The following is a 24,953-nucleotide window of genomic DNA, read 5'->3' as shown; positions in this document are numbered from 1 at the left end:
TCATCTGGATTTTGTTCATTGGCGCGTTTCAAATCAAATATGACAATAATTTCATCTGAGTTTTGCTAAATGGCGTGTTTTCAATCAAATTGAGTGAAATTTCATCTGAATTTTGTTCATTAGTGCTCTTCCAATTAAATTTAACTAAAATTTCACATGAGTTTAGTTCATTAGCACGTTTCCAATCGAATTTCACTCAAATATAAATTTGATTTTGTTCATTAGCGGGTTTCCAACCAACTAAAATTTCACTTATATTTAGTTCATTGGTGCGTTTCCATTAAAATTTGACTAAAATTTCATCTGCGTTCTATTCATCGGCCTGTTTCCAATTAAATTTGACTAAAATGTTACCTGTGTTCAATTCATTAGCATGTTTGTAATCAAACTTGACTAAATATTCAGCGTGTTTGTAATCAAACTTGACTAAATTTTCAGTTGACTTTTATCATTGGCGCGTCTCCAATAGAACTTTACTAAAATTTCATATGGGTTTAGTTCTTCGACGCGTTCCCAATCAAATTTAACTAAAATTTCATCCAAATTGTGTACATTCGCGTGCTTCAAATCAAATATGACTACAATTTCATCTGAGTTTTGCTAAATGGCACATTTTCAATCAAATTTGATAAAATTACATCTAATTTTTGTTCATTGGTGCTCTTCCAATCAAATTTGACTAAAATTTCACATGGGTTTAGTTCATTGGCGTATTTTCGATCATATTTCACTCAAATTTAAATTTTATTTTGTTCATTAGCGAGTTTCCAATCAACTAAAATTTCACTTAGTTTTAGTTCATTAGCTCGTTTTCATTCAAATTTGACTAAAATTTCATCTGCGTTTATTTCACCGGCAGGTTTCCAATCAAATTTGAATAAAATTTCACCTAGATTTAGTTCATTGGCTTGTTTGTAATCAAATTTGACTAAATTTTCAATTGAGTTTTATCATTAACGAGTTTTCCACTATAATTTTACTAAAATTTCACATGGGTTTAGTTCTTCAATGCATTTCTAATCAAATTTGACTAGAATTTTGTCCGGATATCATCCATTGGTGCGCTTCAAATCAAATATGACGACAATTTCATTTGACTTTTGTTAAATGGCGCATTTTTAATCAAAGTTGAATAAAATTTCATCTGGTTTTTTCGTTGGTGCGCTTCCAGTCAAATTTGACTAAAATTTCACTTAGGTTTAGTTCATTGGCCTGTTTCCAATCAAATTTGACTAAAATTTCATTTGGTTTTTGTTCATTGGCATGTTTCTAATCAAAATTTGACTAAGATTTCACCCGAGCTTGGTTCATTGGCGTGTTTCCAATCAAATTTGACAAAAATTTCATCTACGTTTTGTTCATCAATGGGCTTCCAATCAAATTTGACTTGAATTTCTCATGGGTTTAGTTCGTTGGCGCGTTTCCAGTCGAATTTGTCTCAAATTCAAATTTGATTTTATTCATTGGTGGGTTTCCAATCAAATTTGATTAAATTCCGCATAGGCTTAGTTCATTGGCGTGTTTTCACTCAAATTTGACAAAAAATTTATCTGCTTCATCGGCGGGTTTTCAATCAAATTTGACTAAAATTTCTCATGGGCTTAGTTCATTGGCACATTTTCAATCAAATTTGAATAAAATTTTACCTTGGTTTAGCTCATTGACATGTTTGTAATCAAATTTGACTAAATTCTCAATTGAGTTTTATCATTGGCAGGTTTCCAATAGAATTTTAGAAAAATTTCACATGGATGTAGTTTGGCGCGTTTCCAATCAAATTTCACTCAAATTTAAATTTGATTTTGTTTATTAGCGATTTTCCAGTCAAATTTGACTAAAACTCCGCTTAGGTTTAGTCCATTGATAGGTTTTCATTCAAATTTGACTAAAATTTCAGTTGCATTTTTGTTGATCGACGGGTTTCCAATACAATTTGACTAAAATTTCACTTGGTTTTAGGTCATTGGCGTGTTTGTAATCAAATTTGACTAAATTTCAGTTGAGTTTCATCATAGGTGTGTTACCAATAGAATTTTACGAAAATTTCACATTGGTTTAATTCTTTGGCGCATTTCCAATCAAATTGATTAAAATTTCGTCTGGATTTTGTTCTTTGGCCCGCTTGAAATCAAATTTGACTACAATTTCACCTGAGTTTAGTTAAGTGGCACGTTTTCAATCAAATTTAAGTAAAATTTCATCTGAATTTTGTTCATTAGTGCGCTTCTAATCAAATTTGACTAAAATTTCACATAGATTTAGTTCATTAGCGCAATTCCAATCAAATTTGACAAAATATTTCACATGGGATTTGTTCATTCCAGTGTTTCCAGTGAAATTCGACTAAAATTTCGCTTAGGTTTAGTTCATTGGAGCGTTTTCGATTAAATTTGACAAAAATTTCATCTGCATTTTGTTCATCGACGGGTTTCTAATCAAATTTGACTAAAATTTCTCATGGCTTTAGTTCATTGGAATGTTTCCAATCAAATTTGACTCAATTTTGAATTTGATTTTTTTCATTAGCAGGTTTCCAACCAAATTTGAATAAAATTTCACCTGTGTTTAGTTCATTGGCGTGTTTGCAATCAAATTTGACTAGATTTTCAATTGATTTATCATTGGCAAGTTTCCAATTGAATTTTATTAAAATTTCATATGGGTTTAGTTCTTCGGTGCGTTTCCAATCAAATTTAACTAAAATTTCGTTCGAATTTTGTTCAATGGCACGCTCCAAATCAAGTATGACTACAATTTCATCTGAGTTTTGCTAAATGGCACGTTTTCAATCAAATTTGAGTAAAATTTCATCTGAATTTTGTTCAATGGTGCTCTTCCAATCAAATTTGCCTAAAATTTCTCATGGGTTTAGTTCATTGGCGCGTTTTCAATCAAATTTGACTCAAATTTTAATTTGATTTTGTTCATTAGTGGGTTTTCGATCAAATTTGACTAAAATTTTGCTTACATTGGCGCATTTTCATTCAAATTCAACTAAAATTTCATCTACGGTTTGTTCATCAGTAAGTTTCAAATTAAATTTGACTAAAATTTCACCTGGGTTTAGTTCATTTGCGCGTTTCCAATTAAATTTGACTGAAATTTAAATTTGATTTTGTTCATTAGCAGGTTTTTAGATAAAATTGACTAAAATTCCCCTTAGGTTTAGTTCATTAGCGTGTTTTCATTCAACTTTGATTAAAATTTCATTTGCATTTTGTTCATCGACAGGTTTCCAATCAAATTTGACTAAAATTTCACCTGAACTCAGTTCATTGGCGCTTCTGTAATCAAATTTGACTTAAAATTTCAGTTGAGTTTTATGATTGGCACGGTTCCAATAGGATTTTACCAAAATTTCGCATCGATTTAGTTCTTCGGTGCGCTTCCAATCAAATTTGACTAAAATTTAGTGTGGATTTTGTTCATTTTCGCGCTTCATATCAAATATGACTACAATTTCATTTGAGTTTTTTTAAGTGACCCATCTTCAATCAAATAGGAGCAAAACTTCATCTTGATTTTGTTCATTGGTGCTCTTTCAATCAAATTTGACTAAATTTCACATAGATTTAGTTCATTGTCGCGTTTTCAATCAAATTTCACACAAACTCAAATTTTATTTTTTCCATTAGTGGGTTTCCAATCAAATTTGACTAAAATTTCGCTTAGGTTTAGTTCATTGGCGCGTTTTCATTCAAATTTAGCTAAAATTCCATATGCATTTTGTTCATCGATGGCTTTCCAATCAAATTAGACTAAAATTTCACTTGGGTTTAGTTCATTGATGTGTTTGTAATCAAATTTGACTAAATTCTTTTGTTACGTTTTATCATTGGCCCATTTCCATTAAAATTTTACTAATATTTCACATGGGTTTAGTTCTTTAGCTTGTTTCCAATCAAATTTGACTCAAATTTAAATTTGATTTTGTTCATTAGTGGGTTTCCAGCCAAATTCGACTAAAATTTCGCTTAGGTTTGGTTCATTGGTGTTCATTCAAATTTCACTAAAATTTCATGTGCGTTTTGTTCATCGACGGGTTTTCAATTAAATTTGTCTAAAATTTCACCTGGGTTTAGTTCATTGGCGTGTTTGTAATCAAATTTGACTAAATTTTCAGTTGGATGTTATCATTGGCGCATTTCCAATAGAATTTTGCTAAAATTTCACATGGCTTAGGTTCTTTGGCACGTTTCCAATCAAATTTGACTAAAATTTCGTTTGGATTTTGTTCATTGGTGCTCTTCAAATCAAATATGACTGTAATTTCATCTGAGTTTTGCCAAATGATGCGTTTTCAAACAAATTTGAGTAAAATTTTATCTGAATTTCGTTCATTGGTGCGTTTCCAATCAAATTTGATTAAAAGTTCATATGGATTTAGTTCACTGGCACGTTTCCAATCAAATTTGACAAAAATTTTACCTGAGTTTTTGACAAAAATTTCACCTGAGTTTGGTTCATTGGCACGTTTCCAATCAAATTTGAAAAAAATTCAACTGGGTTTTGTTCATCAACGGGTTTCCAATCGAATTTGACTAGAATTTCTCATTAGTTCAGTTCATTGGTGCATTTCCAATCAAATTTGACTCAAATTTAATTTCGATTTTGTTAATTAGCGGGTTTCCAGTCAAATTTGATTAAAATTCTGCTTAGGCTTAGTTCATTGGCGCGTTTTCATTCAAATTCGGCAAAAATCTCCTCCGCATCTTGTTCATCGACGAGTTTCCAATCAGATTTAACTAAAATTTCACTTAGGTTCAAATCATTGGCATGTTTGAAATCAAAATTCACTAAATTTTCCGTTGAGTTTTAACATTGGCCCGTTTCCAATAGAATTTTACTGAAATTTCGCATGGGTTTAGTTCTTTGGCGCGATTCCAATCAAATTTGACTAAAATTTCATCTGAATTTTGTTCATTGGCGTGCTTCAAATCAAATATGACTACAATTTTATCTGAGTTTTGTTAAATGGCGCGTTTTCAATCAAATTTGAGTAAAATTTCATCGAAATTTTGTTCATTGATTCGCTTCCGACCAAATTTGACAAAAATTTCATATGGATTTAGTTCATTCGCCTGTTTCCAATTAAATTTGACTAAAATTTCGTCGAAGTTTGGTTCATTGGTGCGTTTCCATTCAAAGTTGAAATTTTTTTCATCTGCTTTTTGTTCATCGGCGAGTTTTCAATCAAATTTGACTAAAACTTCTCATAGGTTTACTTCATTGGTGCGTTTCCAATCAAATTTGACTCAAATTTAAATTTGATTTTGTCCATTAGCAGCTTTCCAATTTGACTTAAATTTCGCTTAAATTTAGTTCATTGGCGTGTTTTCATTCAAATTCGACTAAAATTTTATTTGTGTTTTGTTCATTGACGGGTTTCCAATCAAATCTAACTAGAATTTCTCATGGGTTCAGCTCAATGGCCCATTTTCAATCAAATTACTTAAATTTAAATTTCATTTTGTTCATTAGTGGGTTTCTAGTCAAATTTGAATAAAATCTCGCTTACATTGGCGCATTTTCATTCATATTTGACTAAAATTTCATCTATGTTTTGTTCGTCGATGGGTTTCCAATCAAATTTGACTAAAATTTCACCTGTGTTTAGTTCATTGGCATGTTTGTAATCAAATTTGACTAAATTTTCAGTTGACTTTTATCATTAGCGTGTTTTCAATAGAATTTCACTAAAAGTTCACATTGTTTAGTTCTTTGGCACGATTCCAATCAAATTTGACTAAAAATTTGCCGAGATTTTGTTCATTAGCGCGCTTCAAATCAAGTTTGACTACAATTTCAATCGAGTTTTGTTAAACGGCGCTTTTTCAATCAAATTTGGTAAAATTTGACAAGAATTTCACAACAATTTAGATTATTAGCACGTTTCCATCCAAATTTGACTAGAATTTCACATGGCTTTTATTCATTGGTCTGTTTCTAATCAGATTTGACTAAAATTTCACCTGAGTTTGGTTCATTAGCGCGTTTCCAATCAAATTTGATGAAAATTTCATCTGCGCTTTGTTCATTGGCAGGTTTCAAGTCAAATTTGTCAAAAATTTCTCATGGATTTAGTTCATTGGCATGTTTCTAATCAGATTTGACTCAAATTAAATTTGATTTTGTTCATTAGCGAATTTCCCGTTAAATTTGACTAAAATTCGGCCTAGGCTTACTTCATTGGTGCGGTTTCATACAAATTTGCCCAAAATTTCATCTGCGTTTTGTTCATCGGTGGGTTTCCAATCAAATTTGGCTAAAATTTCACATGGGTTTAGTTCATTAGCGTGTTTCAAATCAAATTTGACTCAAATTTAAATTTGATTTTGTTCATTAGCGGGTTTCCAGTCAAATTTGATTAAAAATCCACTCAAGTTTAGTTTATTAGCACGTTTTCATTCAAATTTGACTGAAATGTCATCTATATTTTGTTCATCGACGGGTTTCCAATCAAATTTGACTAGAATTTCACCTAGGATTAGTTCGTTGGCGTGTTTGTAATCAATTTTGACTCAATTTTCAGTTGAATTTTATCATTGGCATGTTTCCAATATAATCTTACTAAAATTTCATATGGGTTTAGTTCTTCGATGGATTTTCAATCAAATTAAACTAAAATTTCTTCCAAATTTTGTTCATTAGCATGCTTCAAATCAAATATGACTACACTTTCATCTGAGTTTTGTTAATGGCACGTTTTCAATCAAATTTTAGTAAAATTTCATCTGAATTTTGTTCATTGGTGCGCTTCCAATCAGATTTGACTACAATTTCACATGGGTTTAGTTCATTGGCTCGTTTCCTATATATTTTGACTAAAATTTTACCTGAATTTTGTTCATTGGCATGTTTTTAATCAAATTTGACTAAAATTTTGCCCAAGTTTAGTTCATTAGCGTGTTTCCAATCAAATTTGATAAAAATTTCATCTACATTTTGCTCATCGACGGGTTTCCAATCAAATTTGGAAAAAAAAATTCATGGCTTATGTTCATTCTCGCCTTTCCAATCAAGTCTGACTCAAATTTAAATTTGATTTTATTGATTAGTGGGTTTCCAGTCAAATTTGACAAAAATTCTGCTGAGGTTTAGTTTGTTGGCGCATTTTCATTTAAATTTGACTAAAAATTTCATTAGTGTTTTGTTCGTCGGTGGGTTTTCAATCAAATTTGACTAAAATTTCTCCTGGGCTTTGGTCATTGGCGTGTTTGTAATCAAATTTGACTCAATTTTCAGTTGAGTTTTATCATTGGCACATTTTCAATAGAATTTTACTAAAATTTCTCATGGGTTTAGTTCTGCGACACATTTTCAATCAAATTAAACTAAAATTTCCTCCAAATTTTGTTCATTAGCGTGCATCAAATTCAATATTACTACAATTTCATCAGAGTTTTGTTAAATGGCGCGTTTTCAACCAAATTCAGTAAAATTCTATCTGAATTTTGTTCATTGGTGCACGTCAATTGCAAATTTCACAAGGGTTTAGTTCATTGGTGCATTTCCAAACAAATTGACTAAAATTTCACCTGGATTTTGTTTATTGGCGTGTTTCTAATCAAATTTGTCTAAAATTTTGCCCAAGTTTGGTTCATAGGTGCATTTCCAATCGTATTTGACAAAAATTTCATCTGCATTTTGTTCGTCGGTGGGTTTCCAATCAAATTTCACTAAAATTTCTCATAAGTTTAGTTCATTGGCGCATTTCCAATCAAATTTTACTCAAATTTAAAATTGATTTTGTTCATTAGTGGGATTCTAGTCAAATTTGACTAAAATTCCGCTTGAGTTTAGTTCATTGGCGAGTTTTCATTTAAATTTGACTAAAATTTCATCTACGTTTTGTTCATTAGGAGGTTTCCAATCAAATTTGACTAAAATTTCCCTTGGATTTGGTTTATTAGCATTTGACTAAATTTTCAGTTGATTTTTATCATTGGCTCGTTTCCAGAAAAATGTTAGTAAAATTTCGCATGGGTTTTGTTCTTCTGCGCGTTTCCAATCAAATTTGACTAAAATTTCGTCGGAATTTTTTTCATTGTCGCGCATCAAATCAAGTATAACTACAATTTTCTCGGAGTTTTGTTAAATGGGGTGTTCTCAATCAAATTTGAGTAAAATTTCATATGAATTTTGTCCATTGGTGCGCTTTCAAACAAGTTTGGCTAAAATTTCACATAGGTTTAGTTCAACATGTTTCCAATCAAATTTGACTAAAATATCACCTGAATTTTGTTCATTGGCGTGTTTCTAATCATTGAATAAAATTTCACCTAAGTTTGGTTCATTGGTGCGCTTCCATTCAAACTTGATAAAAAATTCACATGTGTTTAGTTTATTGATGCGTTTCCAATCAAATTTGATTAAAATTTCACCTGAGTTTAGTTTATTCGTGCATTTACAATCAAAATTTACTCAAATTTAAATTTGATTTTGTTCATTAGCAGGTGTTCAGTCAAATTTGACAAAAATTCCACTTAGGTATGGTTCATCGACACGTTTCCATTCAAATTTGACCAAAATTTCATCCGTATTTTGTTCATCGACGGGTTTCCAATAAAAATTGACTAAAATTTCACCTGGTTTTAGTTCATTAGAGAGTTTGCAATCAAATTTGACTCAATTTTCAGTTGAGTTTACTGTTAGCACGTTTTCCATAGAATTTTACTAAAATTTCACATGAGTTTTGTTCTTCGACGCGTTTCCAAACAAATTTGACAAAAATTTTGTCCATATTTTTTTATTCGCGCGCTTCAAATGGAGTATGACTACAATTTCATATGAGTTTCGCAAAATGGTGCCTTTTCAATCAAATTTGAGTAAATTTTCATCGGGATTTTGTTCATTGGCGTGCTTCCAATCAAATTTGACTAAAATTTCACATAAGTTTAGTTCATTGGAGCATTTCCAATCAAATTTGACTAAAATCTCACCTGAATTTTGTTCATTGACGTGTTTCTAATCAAATTTGATGAAAATTTCACCCAAATTTGGTTCATTGTCGAATTTTCAATTAAATTTTACAAAAATTTCATCATCGGCGGGTTTCGAATCAAATTTGACTAAAATTTCTCATGGGTTTAGTTTATTGGCGTGTTTCCAATAAAATTTGACAAAAATTTCACCTGGATTTTATTCATTAGCGTGTTTCTACTCAAATTTGGCTAAAATTTCACCCGAGTTTGGTTCATTGGCATGTTTCTAATAAAAATTGCAAAAATTACCTCTGAATTTTGTTCATCAGGGGGTTTCCAATCGAATTTGACTAAAATTTCTCATGCGTTTAGTTCATTGGCCCATTTCCAATCAAATATGTCTAAAATCTCGCATGGGTTTTATTCATTGGGGTGTTTCTAATCAAATTTGACAAAACTTTCACCCAAGTTTGGTTCATTGGCTATTTTCCAATCAAATTTGACAAAAATATCATCTGCATTTCGTTTATCGATGGGTTTCCAATCAAATTTGATTAAAATTTCTCATGAGTTTATTTCATTTGCGCGTTTACAAACAAATTTGACTAAAATTTCACCCGAATTTTGTTCATTGGCATGTTCCTAATCAGATTTGACCAAAATTTCACATAAGTCCTTAACTTCCTGGTTGCATAATTTCATTCTTGGTTCATTGGTGCATTTCCAATCAAATGAGACAAAAATTTCATTTGCATTTTGTACATCCGGCGGTTTCCAATCAAATTTGACTAAAATTTCTCATAGGATTAGTTCATTGGCACGTTTCCAATCAAATTTGACTCGAAATTAAACTTAATTTTGTTCATTAAGGGGTTTCCAGTCAAATTTGGCCAAAATTCCGCTTAGGTTTTGTTCACTGGGCATTTTCATTCAAATTTGACCAAAATTTCATCCGCATTCTGTTAAACGGTGGGTTTCCAATCAAATTTGACCAAAATTTCACTTGGATTTAGTTCATTGGCATGTTTGTAATCAAATTTGACTCAATTTTCAGTTGAGTTTTATCATTGGGGCATTACAAATAGAATTTTACTAAAATTTAATATGGGTTTAGTTCTTTGGCGCATTTCCAATCAAATTTGACTAAAATTTCGTTTGAATTTTTTTCATTGGCGCGCTTCAAATCAAATATGACCATAACTTCATCTGATTTTTGTTGAATGGCAGGTTTTCAATCAAATTTGAGTAAAATTTCATCTGGATTTTGTTTATTGGTGCGCTTTCAATCAAATTTGACTAAAATTTCACATGAGTTTAGTTTATTGGCTTGTTTCCAATCAAATTTGACTAAAATTTCACATGGGTTTAGTTCATTGACACGTTTTCAATCAAATATCACTCAAATTTAAATTTGATTTTGTTCACTGATGGGTTTCCAGTCGAATTTGACTAAAGTTCCACTTAGGTTTGATTCATTGGCGCATTTTCATTCAAATTTGACTAAAATTTCATATGTGTTTTGTTCATCGAAGGGTTTCCAATCAAATTTGAATAAAATTTCACCTAGTTTAGTTCATTGGTGAGTTTGTAATCAAATTTGACTCAATTTTTAGTTAAGTTTTATTGTTGGCGCTTTTCCCATAGAAATTTACTAAAATTTCACATGAGTTTTGTTCTTCGACACGTTTCCAAACAAATTTGACTAAAATTACGTCCGGACTTTTTTATTGGTGCACTTCAAATGAAATATGACCACAATTTCATATGAGTTTTGTTAAATCGATTTCAATCTAATTTGAGTAAATTTTCATCTCGATTTTGTTCATTTGTGCGCTTCCAATCAAATTTGACTAAAATTTTACTTTGATTTTGTTCATTGGCGTGTCTCTAATCAATTTTGATGAAAATTTCACCCAAATTTGGTTTATTGTAGAGTTTCCAATCAAATTTAACAAAAATTTCATCAGCATTTTGTTCATCGGCGGGTTTCCAATCAAATCTGACTAACAGTTCTCATGGGTTTAGTTTATTGGCGCAATTCCAATCAAATTTGACTAAAATTTCTCCTGATTTTATTCGTTGGCATGTTTCTAATCAAATTCGGCTAAAATTTCACCCGAGTTTGGTTCATTGTCACGTTTCCAATCAAATTTGACAAAATTTCATCTATGGTTTTTTCATTTGTGTTTTTCCAATTAAATTCGACTAAAATTTCTCATAGGTTTAATTTACTGGCGCATTTCCAATCAAATTTGACTAAAATTGCACCTAGGTTTTATTCGTTGGCACGTTTCCAATCAAATTTGACTAAAATTTCACCCGAGTTTGGTCATAGTTGCATTACCAATCAAATTTGACAAAAATTTCCTCTGCGTTTTGTTCATCGAGGGGTTTTCAATCAAATATGACTAAAATTTCTCATCTGTTTAGTTCATTGGGGTGTTTCCAATCAAATTTGACTAAAATTTCGCACGGCTTTTATTCATTGGGGGTTTTCTAATCAAATTTGACCTAAATTTCGTTTGTGTTTCGTTCATCGGTGGGTTTCCAATCAAATTTGACAAAAATACCATCTGTGTTTTGTTTATCAGCGGGTGTCCAATCAAATTTGATTAAAATTTCTCACGAGATTAGTTCATTGGCGCGTTTCCAAAGAAATTTGACTAAAATTTCACCCGAATTTTGTTCATTGGCATGTTTCTAATCAAATTTAACTAAAATTTCACTAAAATTTCACCTGAGTCCTTGAAAACTTCCGGGTCGTATAATTTCATTCTTGGTTCATTGGCGCGTTTTCAATCAAATTTGACAAAAAATTCATCTGCATTTTGTTCATCGACGGGTTTCCAATCAAATTTGACTAAAATTTCTCATGAGATTAGTTCATTGGCGCATTTCCAATCAAATTTGACTTAAATTAAAACTTGATTTTGTTCATTAAGGGGCTTCCAGTCAAATTGGACCAAAATTCCACTTAGGTTTTGTACATTGGTTCGTTTTCATTCAAATTTGACTAAAATTTCAGTTAGGTTTAGTTCATTGGCATGTTTGAAATCAAATTTGACTCAATTTTCAGTTGAGTTTTATCATTGGCATATTTCCAATAGAATTTTACAAAATTTCGTATGGATTTCGTTCTTTGGCACATTTCCAATCAAATCTGACAAGAATTTTGTCCAGATTTTGTTCATTGGCACGCTTCAAATAAAATATAACCCCAATTTCATCTGAGTTTTGTTAAATGGCAATTTTTTAATCAAATTTGAGTAAAATTTCATCTGAATTTTGTTTATTGGTGCGCTTAAAATTTGACTAAAATTTCACATGAGTTTAGTTTATTGGCTCATTTCCAATCAAATTTGACTAAAATTTGACCTGAGTTTTGTTCTTTGGTATGTTTCTAATCAAATTTGACTAAAATTTCACCTGAATTTGGTTTATTGGCGCGTTTCCAATCCAATTTGATAAAAATTTCATCTACGTTTTGTTCATTGACGGGTTTCCAATCAAATTTGACTAAAATTTCTAATGACTTTAGTTCATCGGTTCGTCAACCAAATTTTACTCAAATTTAAATTTGATTTTGTTCATTAGCTAGTTTCCAGTCGAATTTGACTAAAATTTCCCTTAGATTTTGTTTATTGGCGCGTTTTCATTCCAATTTGGCTAAAATTTCAACTAAATTTAGTTCATTGGCGTGTTTGTAATCAAATTTGACTCAATTTTCAGTTGAGTTTGATCATTGGAGTGTTTCCAATAGAATTTTACTAAAATTTCACAAGAGTTCAGTTCTTCGACGCGTTTCCAAACAAATTTGACTAAAATTTCGTCCGAATTTTATCATTGGAGCACTTCAAATAAAATATGACTCCAATTTCAACTAAATTTGTTAAATGGCTCGTTCTCAATCAAATTTGAGTAAATTTTCATCTGAATATTGTTCATTAGTGCACTTCCAATCTAATTTGACTAAAATTTCACGTGGGTTTAGTTCATTAGCGCGTTTCCAATCAAATTTGACAAAAATTTCACATAAATTTTGTTTATTGGCAAGTTTCTAATCAAATTTGACTAAAATTTCACTCGAATTTGGTTCATTATCGAGTTTCCAATCAAATTTGACAAAAATTTCATCAGCGTTTTGTTCATCGATTGATTTCCAATCAAATTTGACTAAAATTTCACTCGAATTTGTTTCATTGGCGAGTTTCCAATCAAATTTGAAAAAATTTCATCTGTATTTTGTTCGTCGGCTGGTTTCCAATCAAATTTGACCAAAATTTCTCATGGGTTTAGCTTATTGGCGTGTTTCCATTCAAATATGACCAAAATTTCATCCAAGTTTATTCATTGTGTGTTTCTAATCAAGTTTGACTAAAATTTCACTCAAGTTTGGTTCATTGGCGCGTTTCCAGTCAAATTTGACAAAACTTGACATGCGTTTTGTTCGGCGATAGGTTTCCAATCAAACTTGACTTAAATTTCTCATGGGTTTAGTTTGTTGGCACGTTTCCATTCAAATTTGACTAAAATTTCGCTTAGGTTTTATTCATTAAGGTGTTTCTAATCAAATTTGACTAGAATTTCACCGAGTTTGGTTCGTTAGCACATTTCCAATCAAATTTGACAAAAATTTCATCGGTGTTTTGTTTATCGGCAGGTTACCAATCAAGCTTGAATAAAATTTCCCATGAGTTTAGTTTATTTACGTGTTTCCAATCGAATTTGACTAAAATTTCATCTGCTTTTTGTTCATCGACTGGTTCCCAATCAAATCTGACAAAAATTTTACTCGAGTTTAGTTTATTGGCGTGTTTGTAATCAAATTTGACTAAATTTTCAGTTGAGTTTTATCATTGGTGTGTTTACAATAGAATTTTACTAAAATTTCACACGAGTTTAGATCTTTGGCGCATTTCCAATCAAATTTTACCAAAATTTTGTCTAGATTTATTTATTTTTCTTGCTTCAAATCAAATATGACTACAATTTCATCTGAGTTTTGTTAAATGGCGCGTTTTCAATCAAATTTGAGTAAAATTTCATCTCAATTTTGTTCATTGGTGCGCTTCCAATCAAATTTGACACTAATTTCACATGGTTTAGTTTATTGACGTGTTTCCAATCAAATTTGACTAAATTTCAACTGAGCTTTGTACAATGGCATGTTTCTAATCAAATTTGATTAAAATTTCACCTAAATTTATTCATTAGTGTGTTTCTAAACAAATTTGACAAAAATATCATCTGTGTTTTGTTCATCGTCGACTTTCTAATCAAATTTGACTAAAATTTCTCATGGCTTTAGTTCATTGGTGCGTTTCCATTCAAATTTGACTCAAATTTAAATTTGATTTTGTTTATTAGCGCATTTTTAGTGAAACTTGACTAAAATTCCACTTAGCGCGAGTTTTCACTCAACTTTGCCTAAAATTTCATCTGCGTTTTGTTCATTGGCGGGTTTCCAATCAAATTTTACTAAAATATCACCTGGATTTAGTTCATTGGCGTGTTTGTGATCAAATTTGACTAAATTTTCAGTTGAGTTTTATCATTGGCACGTTTCCAATAGAATTTTACTAAAATTTCATGGGGGTTTTGTTCTTTGGCCTGTTTCCAATCAAATTTGAATAAAATTTCTTCTGAATTTTTTTCAGTGGTATGCTTCAAATCAAATATGACTACAATTTCATCTAAGTTTTTTAAATGTCACATTTTCAATCAAATTTGAGTGAAATTTCATTCGGATTTTGTTCATTGGCGCGTTTCCAATCAAATTTGACTAAAATTTCACCTTAGTTTTATTTAATGGCGTGTTTCTAATCAAATTTAACTAAAATTTGACCCGAGTTTTTTTCATTGGCGCGTCTCGAATCTAATTTGACAAAAAATTTTATCTGCATTCTGTTCATCGAGGGTTTCCAAACAAATTTGATTGAAATTTCTCATGGTTTAGATTATTTGCGCGTTTAGATCAAATTGACTAAAATTTCACTTGGATTTTGTTTATTAGCTTGTTTCTAATCAAATTTGACTAAAATTTCACCAGAGATTGGTTCATTAGCGTGTTTTCAATCAAATTTGTCAAAAATTTCATCCGTAAGTTGTTCATCAGGAGGTTTTCAATCAAATTGACTAAAGTTTCTCATGGCTTCAGTTCATTGGCGCGTTTCCAATCAAATTTGACTTAAATTTAAACATGATTTTGTTCATTAGCAGTTTCTAGTCAAATTTGACTAAAATTCCGCTTGGGTTTAGTTCATTGGCGTGTTTTCATCTAAATTTGACTAAAATTTTGTCTGTATTTTGTTCATTGGCGGGTTTCCAATCAAATTTGAATAAAATTTCCCTTGAGTTTAGTTCATTGGTGTGTTTTTAATCAAATTTGACTAAATTTTTGTTAGAGTCTTATCATTAGCTCCTTTCCAAATGTTAGTAAAATTTGCATGGGTTTAGTTCTTTGGCATATTTCCAATCAAATTTGACTAAAATTTCGTCTAGATTTTGTTATTGGTGCGCTTCAAATCAAATAAGAATATAATTTCATGTGAGTTTTTTTAAATAGCGCATTTTCAATCAAATTTGAGTAAAATTTCATCTGAATTTTGTTCATTGGTGTGCTGCCAATCAAATTTGACTTACATTTCACATGAATTTCGTTCATTGGCACGTTTCCAGTCTAATTTGACTAAAATTTCACCTGAATTTTATTCATTGGTGTGTTTCTAATCATATTTTACTAAAATTTCATTGGTGTGTTTCCAATCAAATTTGACAAAATTTTCAAATACATTTTGTTCATCGACGAGTTTCCAATCAAATTACACTAAAATTTCTCATCGATTTAGTTCATTGAGGCATTTCCAACCAAATTTGACTCAAATTTGAATTTGATTTTGTTCATTAGCAGGCTTCCAGTCAAATTTGTCTAAAATTTTGCTTAGTTTAGTTCATTGGCGCGTTTTCATTCAAATTTGACTAAAATATCATCCCCGTTTTGTTCATCGGTAGGTTTCCAATCAAATTTGACTAAAATTTTACCTGGGCTTCGTTATTGAGGTGTTTCTAATCAAATTTGACTAAAATTTCACCCGAGTCCTTGAAAACTTCCTGGTTGTATAATTTCATTCTTGGTTTATTGGTGCATTTCCAAATAAATGTGGCAAATATTTCATCTGCAATTTGTTCATCGGTGGGTTTCTAATCAAATTTGGCTAAAATTTCTCATTTGATTAGTTCATTAGCACATTTTCAATCAAAGTTGGCTCAAATTTAATCTTGATTTTGTTCATTAGTGGGTTTGCAATCAAATTTGACCAAAATTTCGCCTAGGTTTTGTTCGTTGGCACGTTTCATTCAAATTTGACTAAAATTTCATCTGCGTTTTGTTCATTGGTGGGTTTCCAATCTAATTTGAATAAAATTTCACTTGGATTTAGTTCATTGGCGTGTTCGTAATCAAATTTGACTAAATTATAAGTTGAGTTTTACCATTGGCGCGTTTCCAACAGAATTTTACAAAAATTTCACACGAGTTTAGTTCATTAGGGCGTTTCCCATCAAATTTAACTAAAATTTCACATGAATTTAGTTTATTGGCGTATTTCCAATCTAATTTGACTAAAATTTCACCTGAATTTTATTCACTGGTGTGTTTCTAATCAAATTTGATTGAAATTTCACCGGAGTTTGGTTCATTGGCGCATTTCCAATCAAATTTGACAAAAAGTTCAACTGCATTTTGTTCATCGATGGGTTTCCAATCAAATTTGACTAAAATTTCACCTGAATTTTTTTCATTGGGGCATTTCTATTCAAATTTGACTAAAATTTCAACGAATTTGGTTCATTAGCGCGTCTCCAACCAAATTTGACAAAAATTTCACCTGCATTTTGTTTACTGGCAGGTTTCCAATCAAATTTAACTGAAATTTCTCTTGGATTTAGATTACTCGAGCGTTTCCAATAAAATTTGATTAAAATTTCACCTGGATTTTCGTTCATTGGTGTGTTTCCAATCAAATTTGACCAAAATTTTGCCTAGGTTTAATTCATTGGCGTGTTTCAAATCAAAATTGATTAAAATTTTAAACAAGTTTGGTTCATTGGCGAGTCTCCAATCAAATTTTAAAAAAAAATTCATCTGTGTTTTGTTCATTGGAGGGTTTTCAATCAAAATTGATAGAAATTTCTCAAGGTTTAGTTTCTGGCGCGTTTCTGATTAAATTTGACTAAAATGTCACATGAATTTTGTTCAGTTGCGTGTTTTTAATCAAATTTAACCAAAATTTCATTGACGTTTGGTTCATTGGCGCGTTTCCAACCAAATTTGACTATAATTCCTCATGGTTTAGTACAGCGGTGCGTTTCCAGTCAAATTTGACTCAAATTTAAGCTGAATTTTGTTCATTAGTAGGTTTCCAGTCAAATTTGACTAAAACTCCGCTTAGGTTTAGTTTATTGGCGCATTTTCATTTAAATTTAACTAAAATTTCGTCTACGTTTTGTTCATTGGCAGGTTTCCAATCAAATTTGACTAAAATTTCCCTTGCAATTAGTTCATTGGTGTATTTTAATCAAATTTGACCAAATTTTCTGTTGAGTTTTATCATTGCCGTGTTTCCAATAGAATTTTAGTAAAATTTCACATGTGTTTAGTTTTTTGGCGGTTTCTAATCAAATTTGACTAAAATCAGGGTTTTGATCATTAGCGTACTTGAAATCAAATATAACTACAATTCATCGGAGTTTTTGTCAAATGATGTGTTTTCAATCAAAATTGAGTAAAATTTCGTGTGGATTTTGTTCATTGGTGCGCTTCCAATCAAATTTAGCTAAAATTTTACATGGGTTTATTTTATTGGGGTGTTTTCAATCAAATTTGATGAAAATTTCACCTGAATTTTGTTCATTGGTGTGTTTTTAATCAAATTTGACTAAAATTTTCATCGGAGTTTGGTTCATTGGCACGTTTCCAATCAAATTTGACAAAAATTTCAATTTTGTTTTGTTTATCGAGGGTTTCCAACTGAATTTGACTAAAATTTCTCATTGGTTTAGTTTATTGGCGCATTTTCAATCAAATTTGACTCAAATTTAAATTTGATTTTGTTCATTAGCGGGTTTCTAGTCAAATTTGACTAAAATTCCGCTTAGGTTTAGTTCATTGGCATGTTCTCATTCAAATTTTACTAAAATTGCACCTGCGTTTTGTTCATCGACAGGTCTCCAATCAAATTTAATTAAAATTTCACCTGGGTTTCGTTCATTAGCGTGTCTACAATCAAATTTGACTAAATTTTCAGTTGAGCTTTATCATGGGCGCATTTCCAATTAAATTTGACTAAAATTTCACGTGGGTTTAGTTCATTGGCCCTTTTCCAATCAAATTTGACTAAAATTTCACTGGATTTTATTCATTGGCGCGTTTCTAATCAAATCTGACAAAAATTTCACCCGTGTTTTGTTCATTGGCGTGCTTCCAATCAAATTTGACAAAAATTTTATCCGCATTTTCTCCATCGACAGGTTTCCAATCAAATTTGACTAAAATTTTTCATGGGTTTAGTTCATTGGCATGTTTCCAATCCAATTTGACCCAAGTTCAAATTTGATTTTGTTCATTGGCGGGTTTCGAATCAAATCTGACAAAAATTCTGCTTAGGTTTAGTTCATTGGTGCGTTTTCATTCAAATTTAACAAAGATTTTATCTACGTTTTGTTCATCGATGGGTTTTCAATCAAATTTTACAAAAATTTTACATGGGCTTTGTTCATTGGCGTGTTTGTAATCAAATTTGAATAAATTTTCAGTTGAGTTTTATCATTGGCGCATTTCCAATAGAATTTTACTAAAATTTCACACTGGTTTAGTTCCGCGATGCATTTCCAATCAAATTTGACTAAAATTTCTTCCAGATTTTGTTCAGTGGTGCACTTCAAATCAAATATGACTACAATTTCATCTATGTTTTGTTAAATAGTTCATTTTCAATCAAATTTGAGTAAACTTTCATCTGAATTTTGTTCATTGGTGTGCATCCAATAAAATTCAACTAAAATTTCACATGGGTTTAGTTCATTGGGGCGTTTCCAATCAAATTTGACTAAAATTTCACCAAGGTTTTATTCATTGGCGTGTTTGTAATCAAATTTGACTAAAATTCCACCCGAGTTTGGTTCATTGGCGCATCTCCAACCAAATTTGACAAAAATTTCAATTGCGTTTTGTCAATCGGTGGGTTTCCAATCAAATTTGACTAAAATTTCTCATGGTTTAGTGAGCACGTTTTCAATCAAATTTGACTATAATTTCACATGAGTTGTGTTCATTGGCGTGTTTCTAATCAAATTTGACTAAAATTTTACCTGAGTTTGGTTCATTAGTGCGTTTTCAATCAAATTTGACAAAAATTTCATCTGCATTTTGTTCATCGATGGGTTTCCAATCAAATTTGCCTAAAATTTCTCATGGTAGTTCATTGGTACTTTTCCAATCAAATTTGGCTCAAATATAAATTTGATTTTATTCATTAGCAGGTTTCCAGTCAAATTTGACTAAAATTCTGTTTACATTAGCGCGTTTTCATTCAAATTCGACTAAAATTTCATCTACGCTTTGTTCATCGGTGGGTTTCCAATCAAATTTGACTCAAATTTAAATTCAATTTTGTTCATTAGCAGTTTCAAGTCAAATCTGACTAAAATTCCACTTATGTTTAGTTTATTGGCGCGTTTTCATTCAAATTTGAGTAAAATTTCATCTATGTTTCGTTCATCGGTGGGTTTCCAACCAAATTTGACAAAAATTTCACCTGGGTTCAGTTCATTGGCGTGTTTGTAGTCAAATTTGACCCAATTTTCAATTGAGATTCATCATTGATGTGTTTCCAAAAGAATTTTACTAAAATTTTACATGGGTTTAGTTCTTCGGTGCGTTTCCAATCAAGTTTGACTAAAATTTTGTCGAAATTTTATTCATTGGGGCGCTTCAAATCTAATATGACTACAATTTTATCTGATTTTTTTAAATGGCGTGTTTTTTATCAAATATGTGTAAAATTTCATCTGAATTTTGTTAATTTCTGCTCTTCTAGTCAAATTTACTAAAATTTCACATGGGTTTAGTTCATTGACGTATTTCCAATCAAATATCACTCAAATTTAAATTTGATTTTGTTCACTGATGGGTTTCCAATTAAATTTAACTAAAATTCCGCTTAGGTTTAGTTCATTTGCGCATTTTCATTCAAATATGACTAAAATTTCATTTACAGTTGGTTCATCGACAGGTTTCCAATCAATTTTGACTAAAATTTTACGGGGTTTAGTTCATTGGTGATTTTGTAATCAAATTTGACTAATTTTTCATTTGAGTTTTATCATTGGCACATTTTCAATAGAAATTTACTAAAATTTCACATGAGTTTGGTTGTTCGGCGTGTTTTCAATCAAATTTGACTAAAATATCATTTGAATTTTGTTCATTGGTGCGATTCAAATCAAATATGACCACAATTTCATCTGAGTTTTGTTAAGTGACGAGTTTTCGATCAAATTTGAGTAAAATTTCATCTTTATCCTATTCATTGGTACGCTTCCAATCAAATTTGACTAAAATTTCACATGGATTTAGCTTATTGGCACGCTTCCGATCAAATTTGACTAAAATTCCCCTGGGATGCGTTCATTGGCATGTTTCTAATCAAATTTACGTAAAATTTCACCGAGTTTGGTTTATTGATGCTTTTCCAATCAAATTTGACAAATATTTCATCTACGTTTTGTTCATTTACGAGTTTCCAATCAAATTTTACTAAAATTTCTCACGGGTTTAGTACACTAGCACATTTCCAATCAAATTTGACACAAATTTGCATTTGATTGTGTTCATTAGCAGGTTTCCAGTCAAATTTGACTAAAATTTTGCTTAGGGCTATTCATTGGCGCGTTTTCATTCAAATTTGACTAAAATTTCATCTGTGTTTTGTTCATCAGGATGTTTCCAATCAAATTTGACTAAAATTTCTCATGAGTTTAGTTCTTTTGCACGTTTCGAATCAAATTTGACTCAAATTTCAACTTGATTTTGTCCATTAGTGTGTTTTCAGTCAAATTTGACTGAAATTCCGCTTACATTGGCGCATTTTCATTAAAATTTGACTAAAACTTCATCTGTATTTTGTTCCTCAATGGGTTTGCAGTAAAATTTAACTGAAATTTCTCTTGGGTTTAGTTCAATGGCGCATTTTCAGTCAAATTTGAATAAAATTTCGTTCAGATTTTGTTCATTGGCACGCTTCAAATCAAATATGATCACAATTCCTTCTGAGTTTTGTTAAATGGCGCGTTTTCAATCAAATTTGGGTAAAATTTCATCTTGATTTTGCTCATTGGTGCTCTTCCAATCAAATTTGACTAAAATTTCAAATGGGTTTAGTTCATTGGCACGTTTCCAATCAAATTTGACTCAAATTTAAATTTGATTCTGTTCATTAGTGGTTTCCAATTAAGTTTGACTAAAATTCCACTTAGGTTTAGTTCATTGGCGTGTTTTCATTCAAATTTGACTAAAATTTCATCTGTGTTTTGTTGATCGGGGTTTTCCCATCAAATTTGATTAAAATTTCACTTGTGTTTAGCTCATTGGAGAGGTTGTAATCAAATTTGACTAAATTTTCAGTTGAGTTTTATCATTGGAGGGTTTCCTATAGAATTTTACTAAAATTTCACGTGGGTTTAGTTCTTTAGCTCATTTCTAATCAAATTTGACAAAAATTTCGTCTGAATTTTGTTCATTGGCACGCTTCAAATTAAATATGACTATAATTTCATTTAAGTTTTGTTAAATGGCATGTTTTCAATCAAATTTGAGTAAAATTTCATCTTTATTTTGTTCAATAGTGTGCTTCCAATCAAATTTAACTAAAATTTCACATGAGTTTAGTTCATTAGCTCGTTTTCAATCAAATCTGACTAAAATTTCACCTAGATTTTGTTCATTGGTGTGTTTCTCATCAAATTTGACTAAAATTTCACCCAAGTTTGGTTCATTGGCGCGTTTCCAATCAAATTTGACAACAATTTCATCTTCGTTTGTTCATTGACATGTTTCCAAACAAATTTGACTAAAATTTCTCATAAGTTTAGAGCATTGGCGCGTTTTCAATCAAATTTGACTCAAATTTATATTTGATTTCGTTCATTAGCGGGTTTCCAATCAAATTTGACTAAAATTTCTCTTAGGGTTAGTTCATTGGTTCGTTTTCATTCAAATTTGACTCAAATTTCATCTGTGTTTTTTTTATCGACGGGTTTCCAAACAAATTTGACTAAAATTTCGCATATGTTTAGTTCATTGGTGTGTTTGTTATCAAATTTGACTAAATTTTCAATTGACTTTTATCGTTGGCGCGTTTCCAATAGAATTTTACAAAAATTTACTCTGGGTTTAGTTCTTTAGCCCATTTCCAATCAAATTTGACTAAAATTTCGTTCAGATTTTGTTTATCAAGGCGCTGCAAATCAAATATGACTACAATTTCATCTGAGTTTTGTTAAATGGCACATTTTCAATCAAATTTGAGTAAACTTTCATCTGGATTTTGTTCATCGGTGCGCTTCCAATTAAATTTGACTAGAATTTCACATGGGTTTACTTCATTAGTGTGTTTCCAATCAGATTTGACTAAAATTTCGCCTGAATTTTATTCATTGGCGTGTTTCTAATCAAGTTTGGCTAAAATTTCACTCGAGTTCGTTCCGTTGGCGCATTTCCAAACAAATTTGCCAAAAATTTCAACTACGTTTTGTTCAACGACGGGTTTCTAAACGAATTTAACTAAAATTCTCTTGAGTTTAGTACATTGACGCGTTTCCAATCTAATTGACTCAAATTTAAATTTGATTTCGTTCATTAGCAGGTCTCCAATCAAATTTGACTAAAATTTCGCTTAGGTTTAGCTCATTGGCACGTTTTCATTCAAATTTGACTAAAATTTCACCTATGTTTTGTTGATCGGCAGGTCTCCAATCAAATTTGACCAAAATTTCACTTGGATCTAGTTCATTGGCGTGTCTGTAAACAAATTCGACTAAATTTTCAGTTGAGATTTATCATTGGTGTGTTTCCAAAAGAATTTTACTAAAATTTAACATGGGTTTAGTTCTTCGACGTATTTCCAATCATATTTGACTAAAATTTCGTCCGAATTTTGTTCCTTGGCATGCTTCAAATCAAATATGACTACAATTTCGTCTGAGTTTCGTTAAATGGCGCATTTTCAATCTAATTTGAGTAAAATTTCATCTGGGTTTTGCCTATGGGTGTACTTCCAATCAAATTTGACTAAAATTTCTCGTGGGTTAAGTTCAATGGCGTATTTCCAATCAAATTTGACTAAAATTTCATTTGGATTTTGTTTATCGGCATGTTTCGAATCAAATTTGACCAAAATTTCAGTCAAGTTTGGTTCATTGGCGCATTTCCATTCAAATTTAACAAAAATATCATCTACGTTTCGTTCATCTGCGAGTTTCCAATCAAATTTCTCTCAAATTTAAATTTGATTTTGTTCATTAGCGGGTTTCCAGTCGAATTTGTCTAAAATTCCGCCTAGGTTTAGTTCATTGGCGCGTTTTCATTCTAATTTGACTAAAATTCCATTTGGCATTTTGTTCATCGACGGATTTCCAATCAAATTTTGACTAAAATTTCTCATGGGTTTAGTTCATTGGCACATTTCGAATCAAATTTGACTCAAATTTAAATTTGATTTTGTTCATTAGCATATGTTCAGTCAAATTTGACAAAAATTCTGCTTTGATTTAGTTCATTGGTGCATTATCATTCAAATTTGACCAAAATTTCATCAGTGTGTTGTTCATTGGCAGGTTTCCAATTAAATTTGACTAAAATTTCACAAAGGTCAATTCATTACCCTTTTTGTAATCAAATTTGACTAACATTTTATTTGAGCTTTATCATTGGCACGTTTCCAATAGAATAATTTTCACATGGGCTTAGTTCTTCGACACTTTTCCAATCAAATTTGACGAAAATTTCATCCAAATTTTGTTCATTGGAACGGTTCAAATCAAATATGACTACAATTTCATACGATTTTGTTAAGTGGCGTGTTTTCAATTAAATTGGAGAAAAAATTCATTTGAATTTTGTTCATTGCTGCTCTTACAATCAAATTTGACTAAAATTTCACTTGAATTTTGTTCATTGGCGCGTTTCTAATCAAAATCACTCAAAATTTAATTTGATTTTGTTCATTAGCGGGTTTTCAGTCAAATTTGACTAAAATTTCGTTTAAGTTTAGTTCGTTGGCGCGTTTTTATTCAAATTTGACTAAAAATTTTATCTGCGTTTTGTTCATCAACAGGTTTCCAATCAAATTTGACTAAAATTTCACTTCGGTTCAGTTCTTTAGCGTGTTTGAAATAAATTTGACTAAATTTTTAGTTGACTTTTATCATTAGTGCATTTTCAAAAGATTTTTACTAAAATTTCACATGGGTTTAGTTATTTTGCGTGTTTCCAATCAAATTTGACTAAAATTTCGTCCGAATTTTGTTCATTGGCGCGCTTCAAATCAAATATGACAACGAGTTCATTTGATTTTTGTTAAATGGTGCGTTTTCAATCAAATTTGAGTAAAATTTTATCACGATTTTGTTCGTTGGTGCACTTCCAATCTAATTTGACTAAAATTTCAAACGGGTTTAGTTCATTGACGCATTTCAAATCAAATTTGACTAAAATTTTACCTAAGTTTTGTTCATTAGCGTGTTTCTAATCAAATTTGACTAAAATTTCGCTCAAGTTTGATTTATTGGATCACTTCCAATCAAATTTGACAAAAATTTCATCTACGTTTTGTTCATCGATGGGTTTCCAATCAAACCTGACTACAGATTCTCGTGGGATTAGTTCTTTGACGTGTTTCCAATCAAATTTGACTTAAATATAAATTTGATTTTGTTCATTAGAGGGTTTACAAACAAATTTGATTGAAATTC

The sequence above is a fragment of the Olea europaea genome, chromosome 11 (assembly GCF_002742605.1).
Source record: "Olea europaea var. sylvestris chromosome 11, O_europaea_v1, whole genome shotgun sequence".
NCBI lineage: Eukaryota > Viridiplantae > Streptophyta > Magnoliopsida > Lamiales > Oleaceae > Olea > Olea europaea.
The sequence above is the reverse complement of the archived record's forward strand: the minus strand, read 5'-3'. Positions refer to the sequence as shown.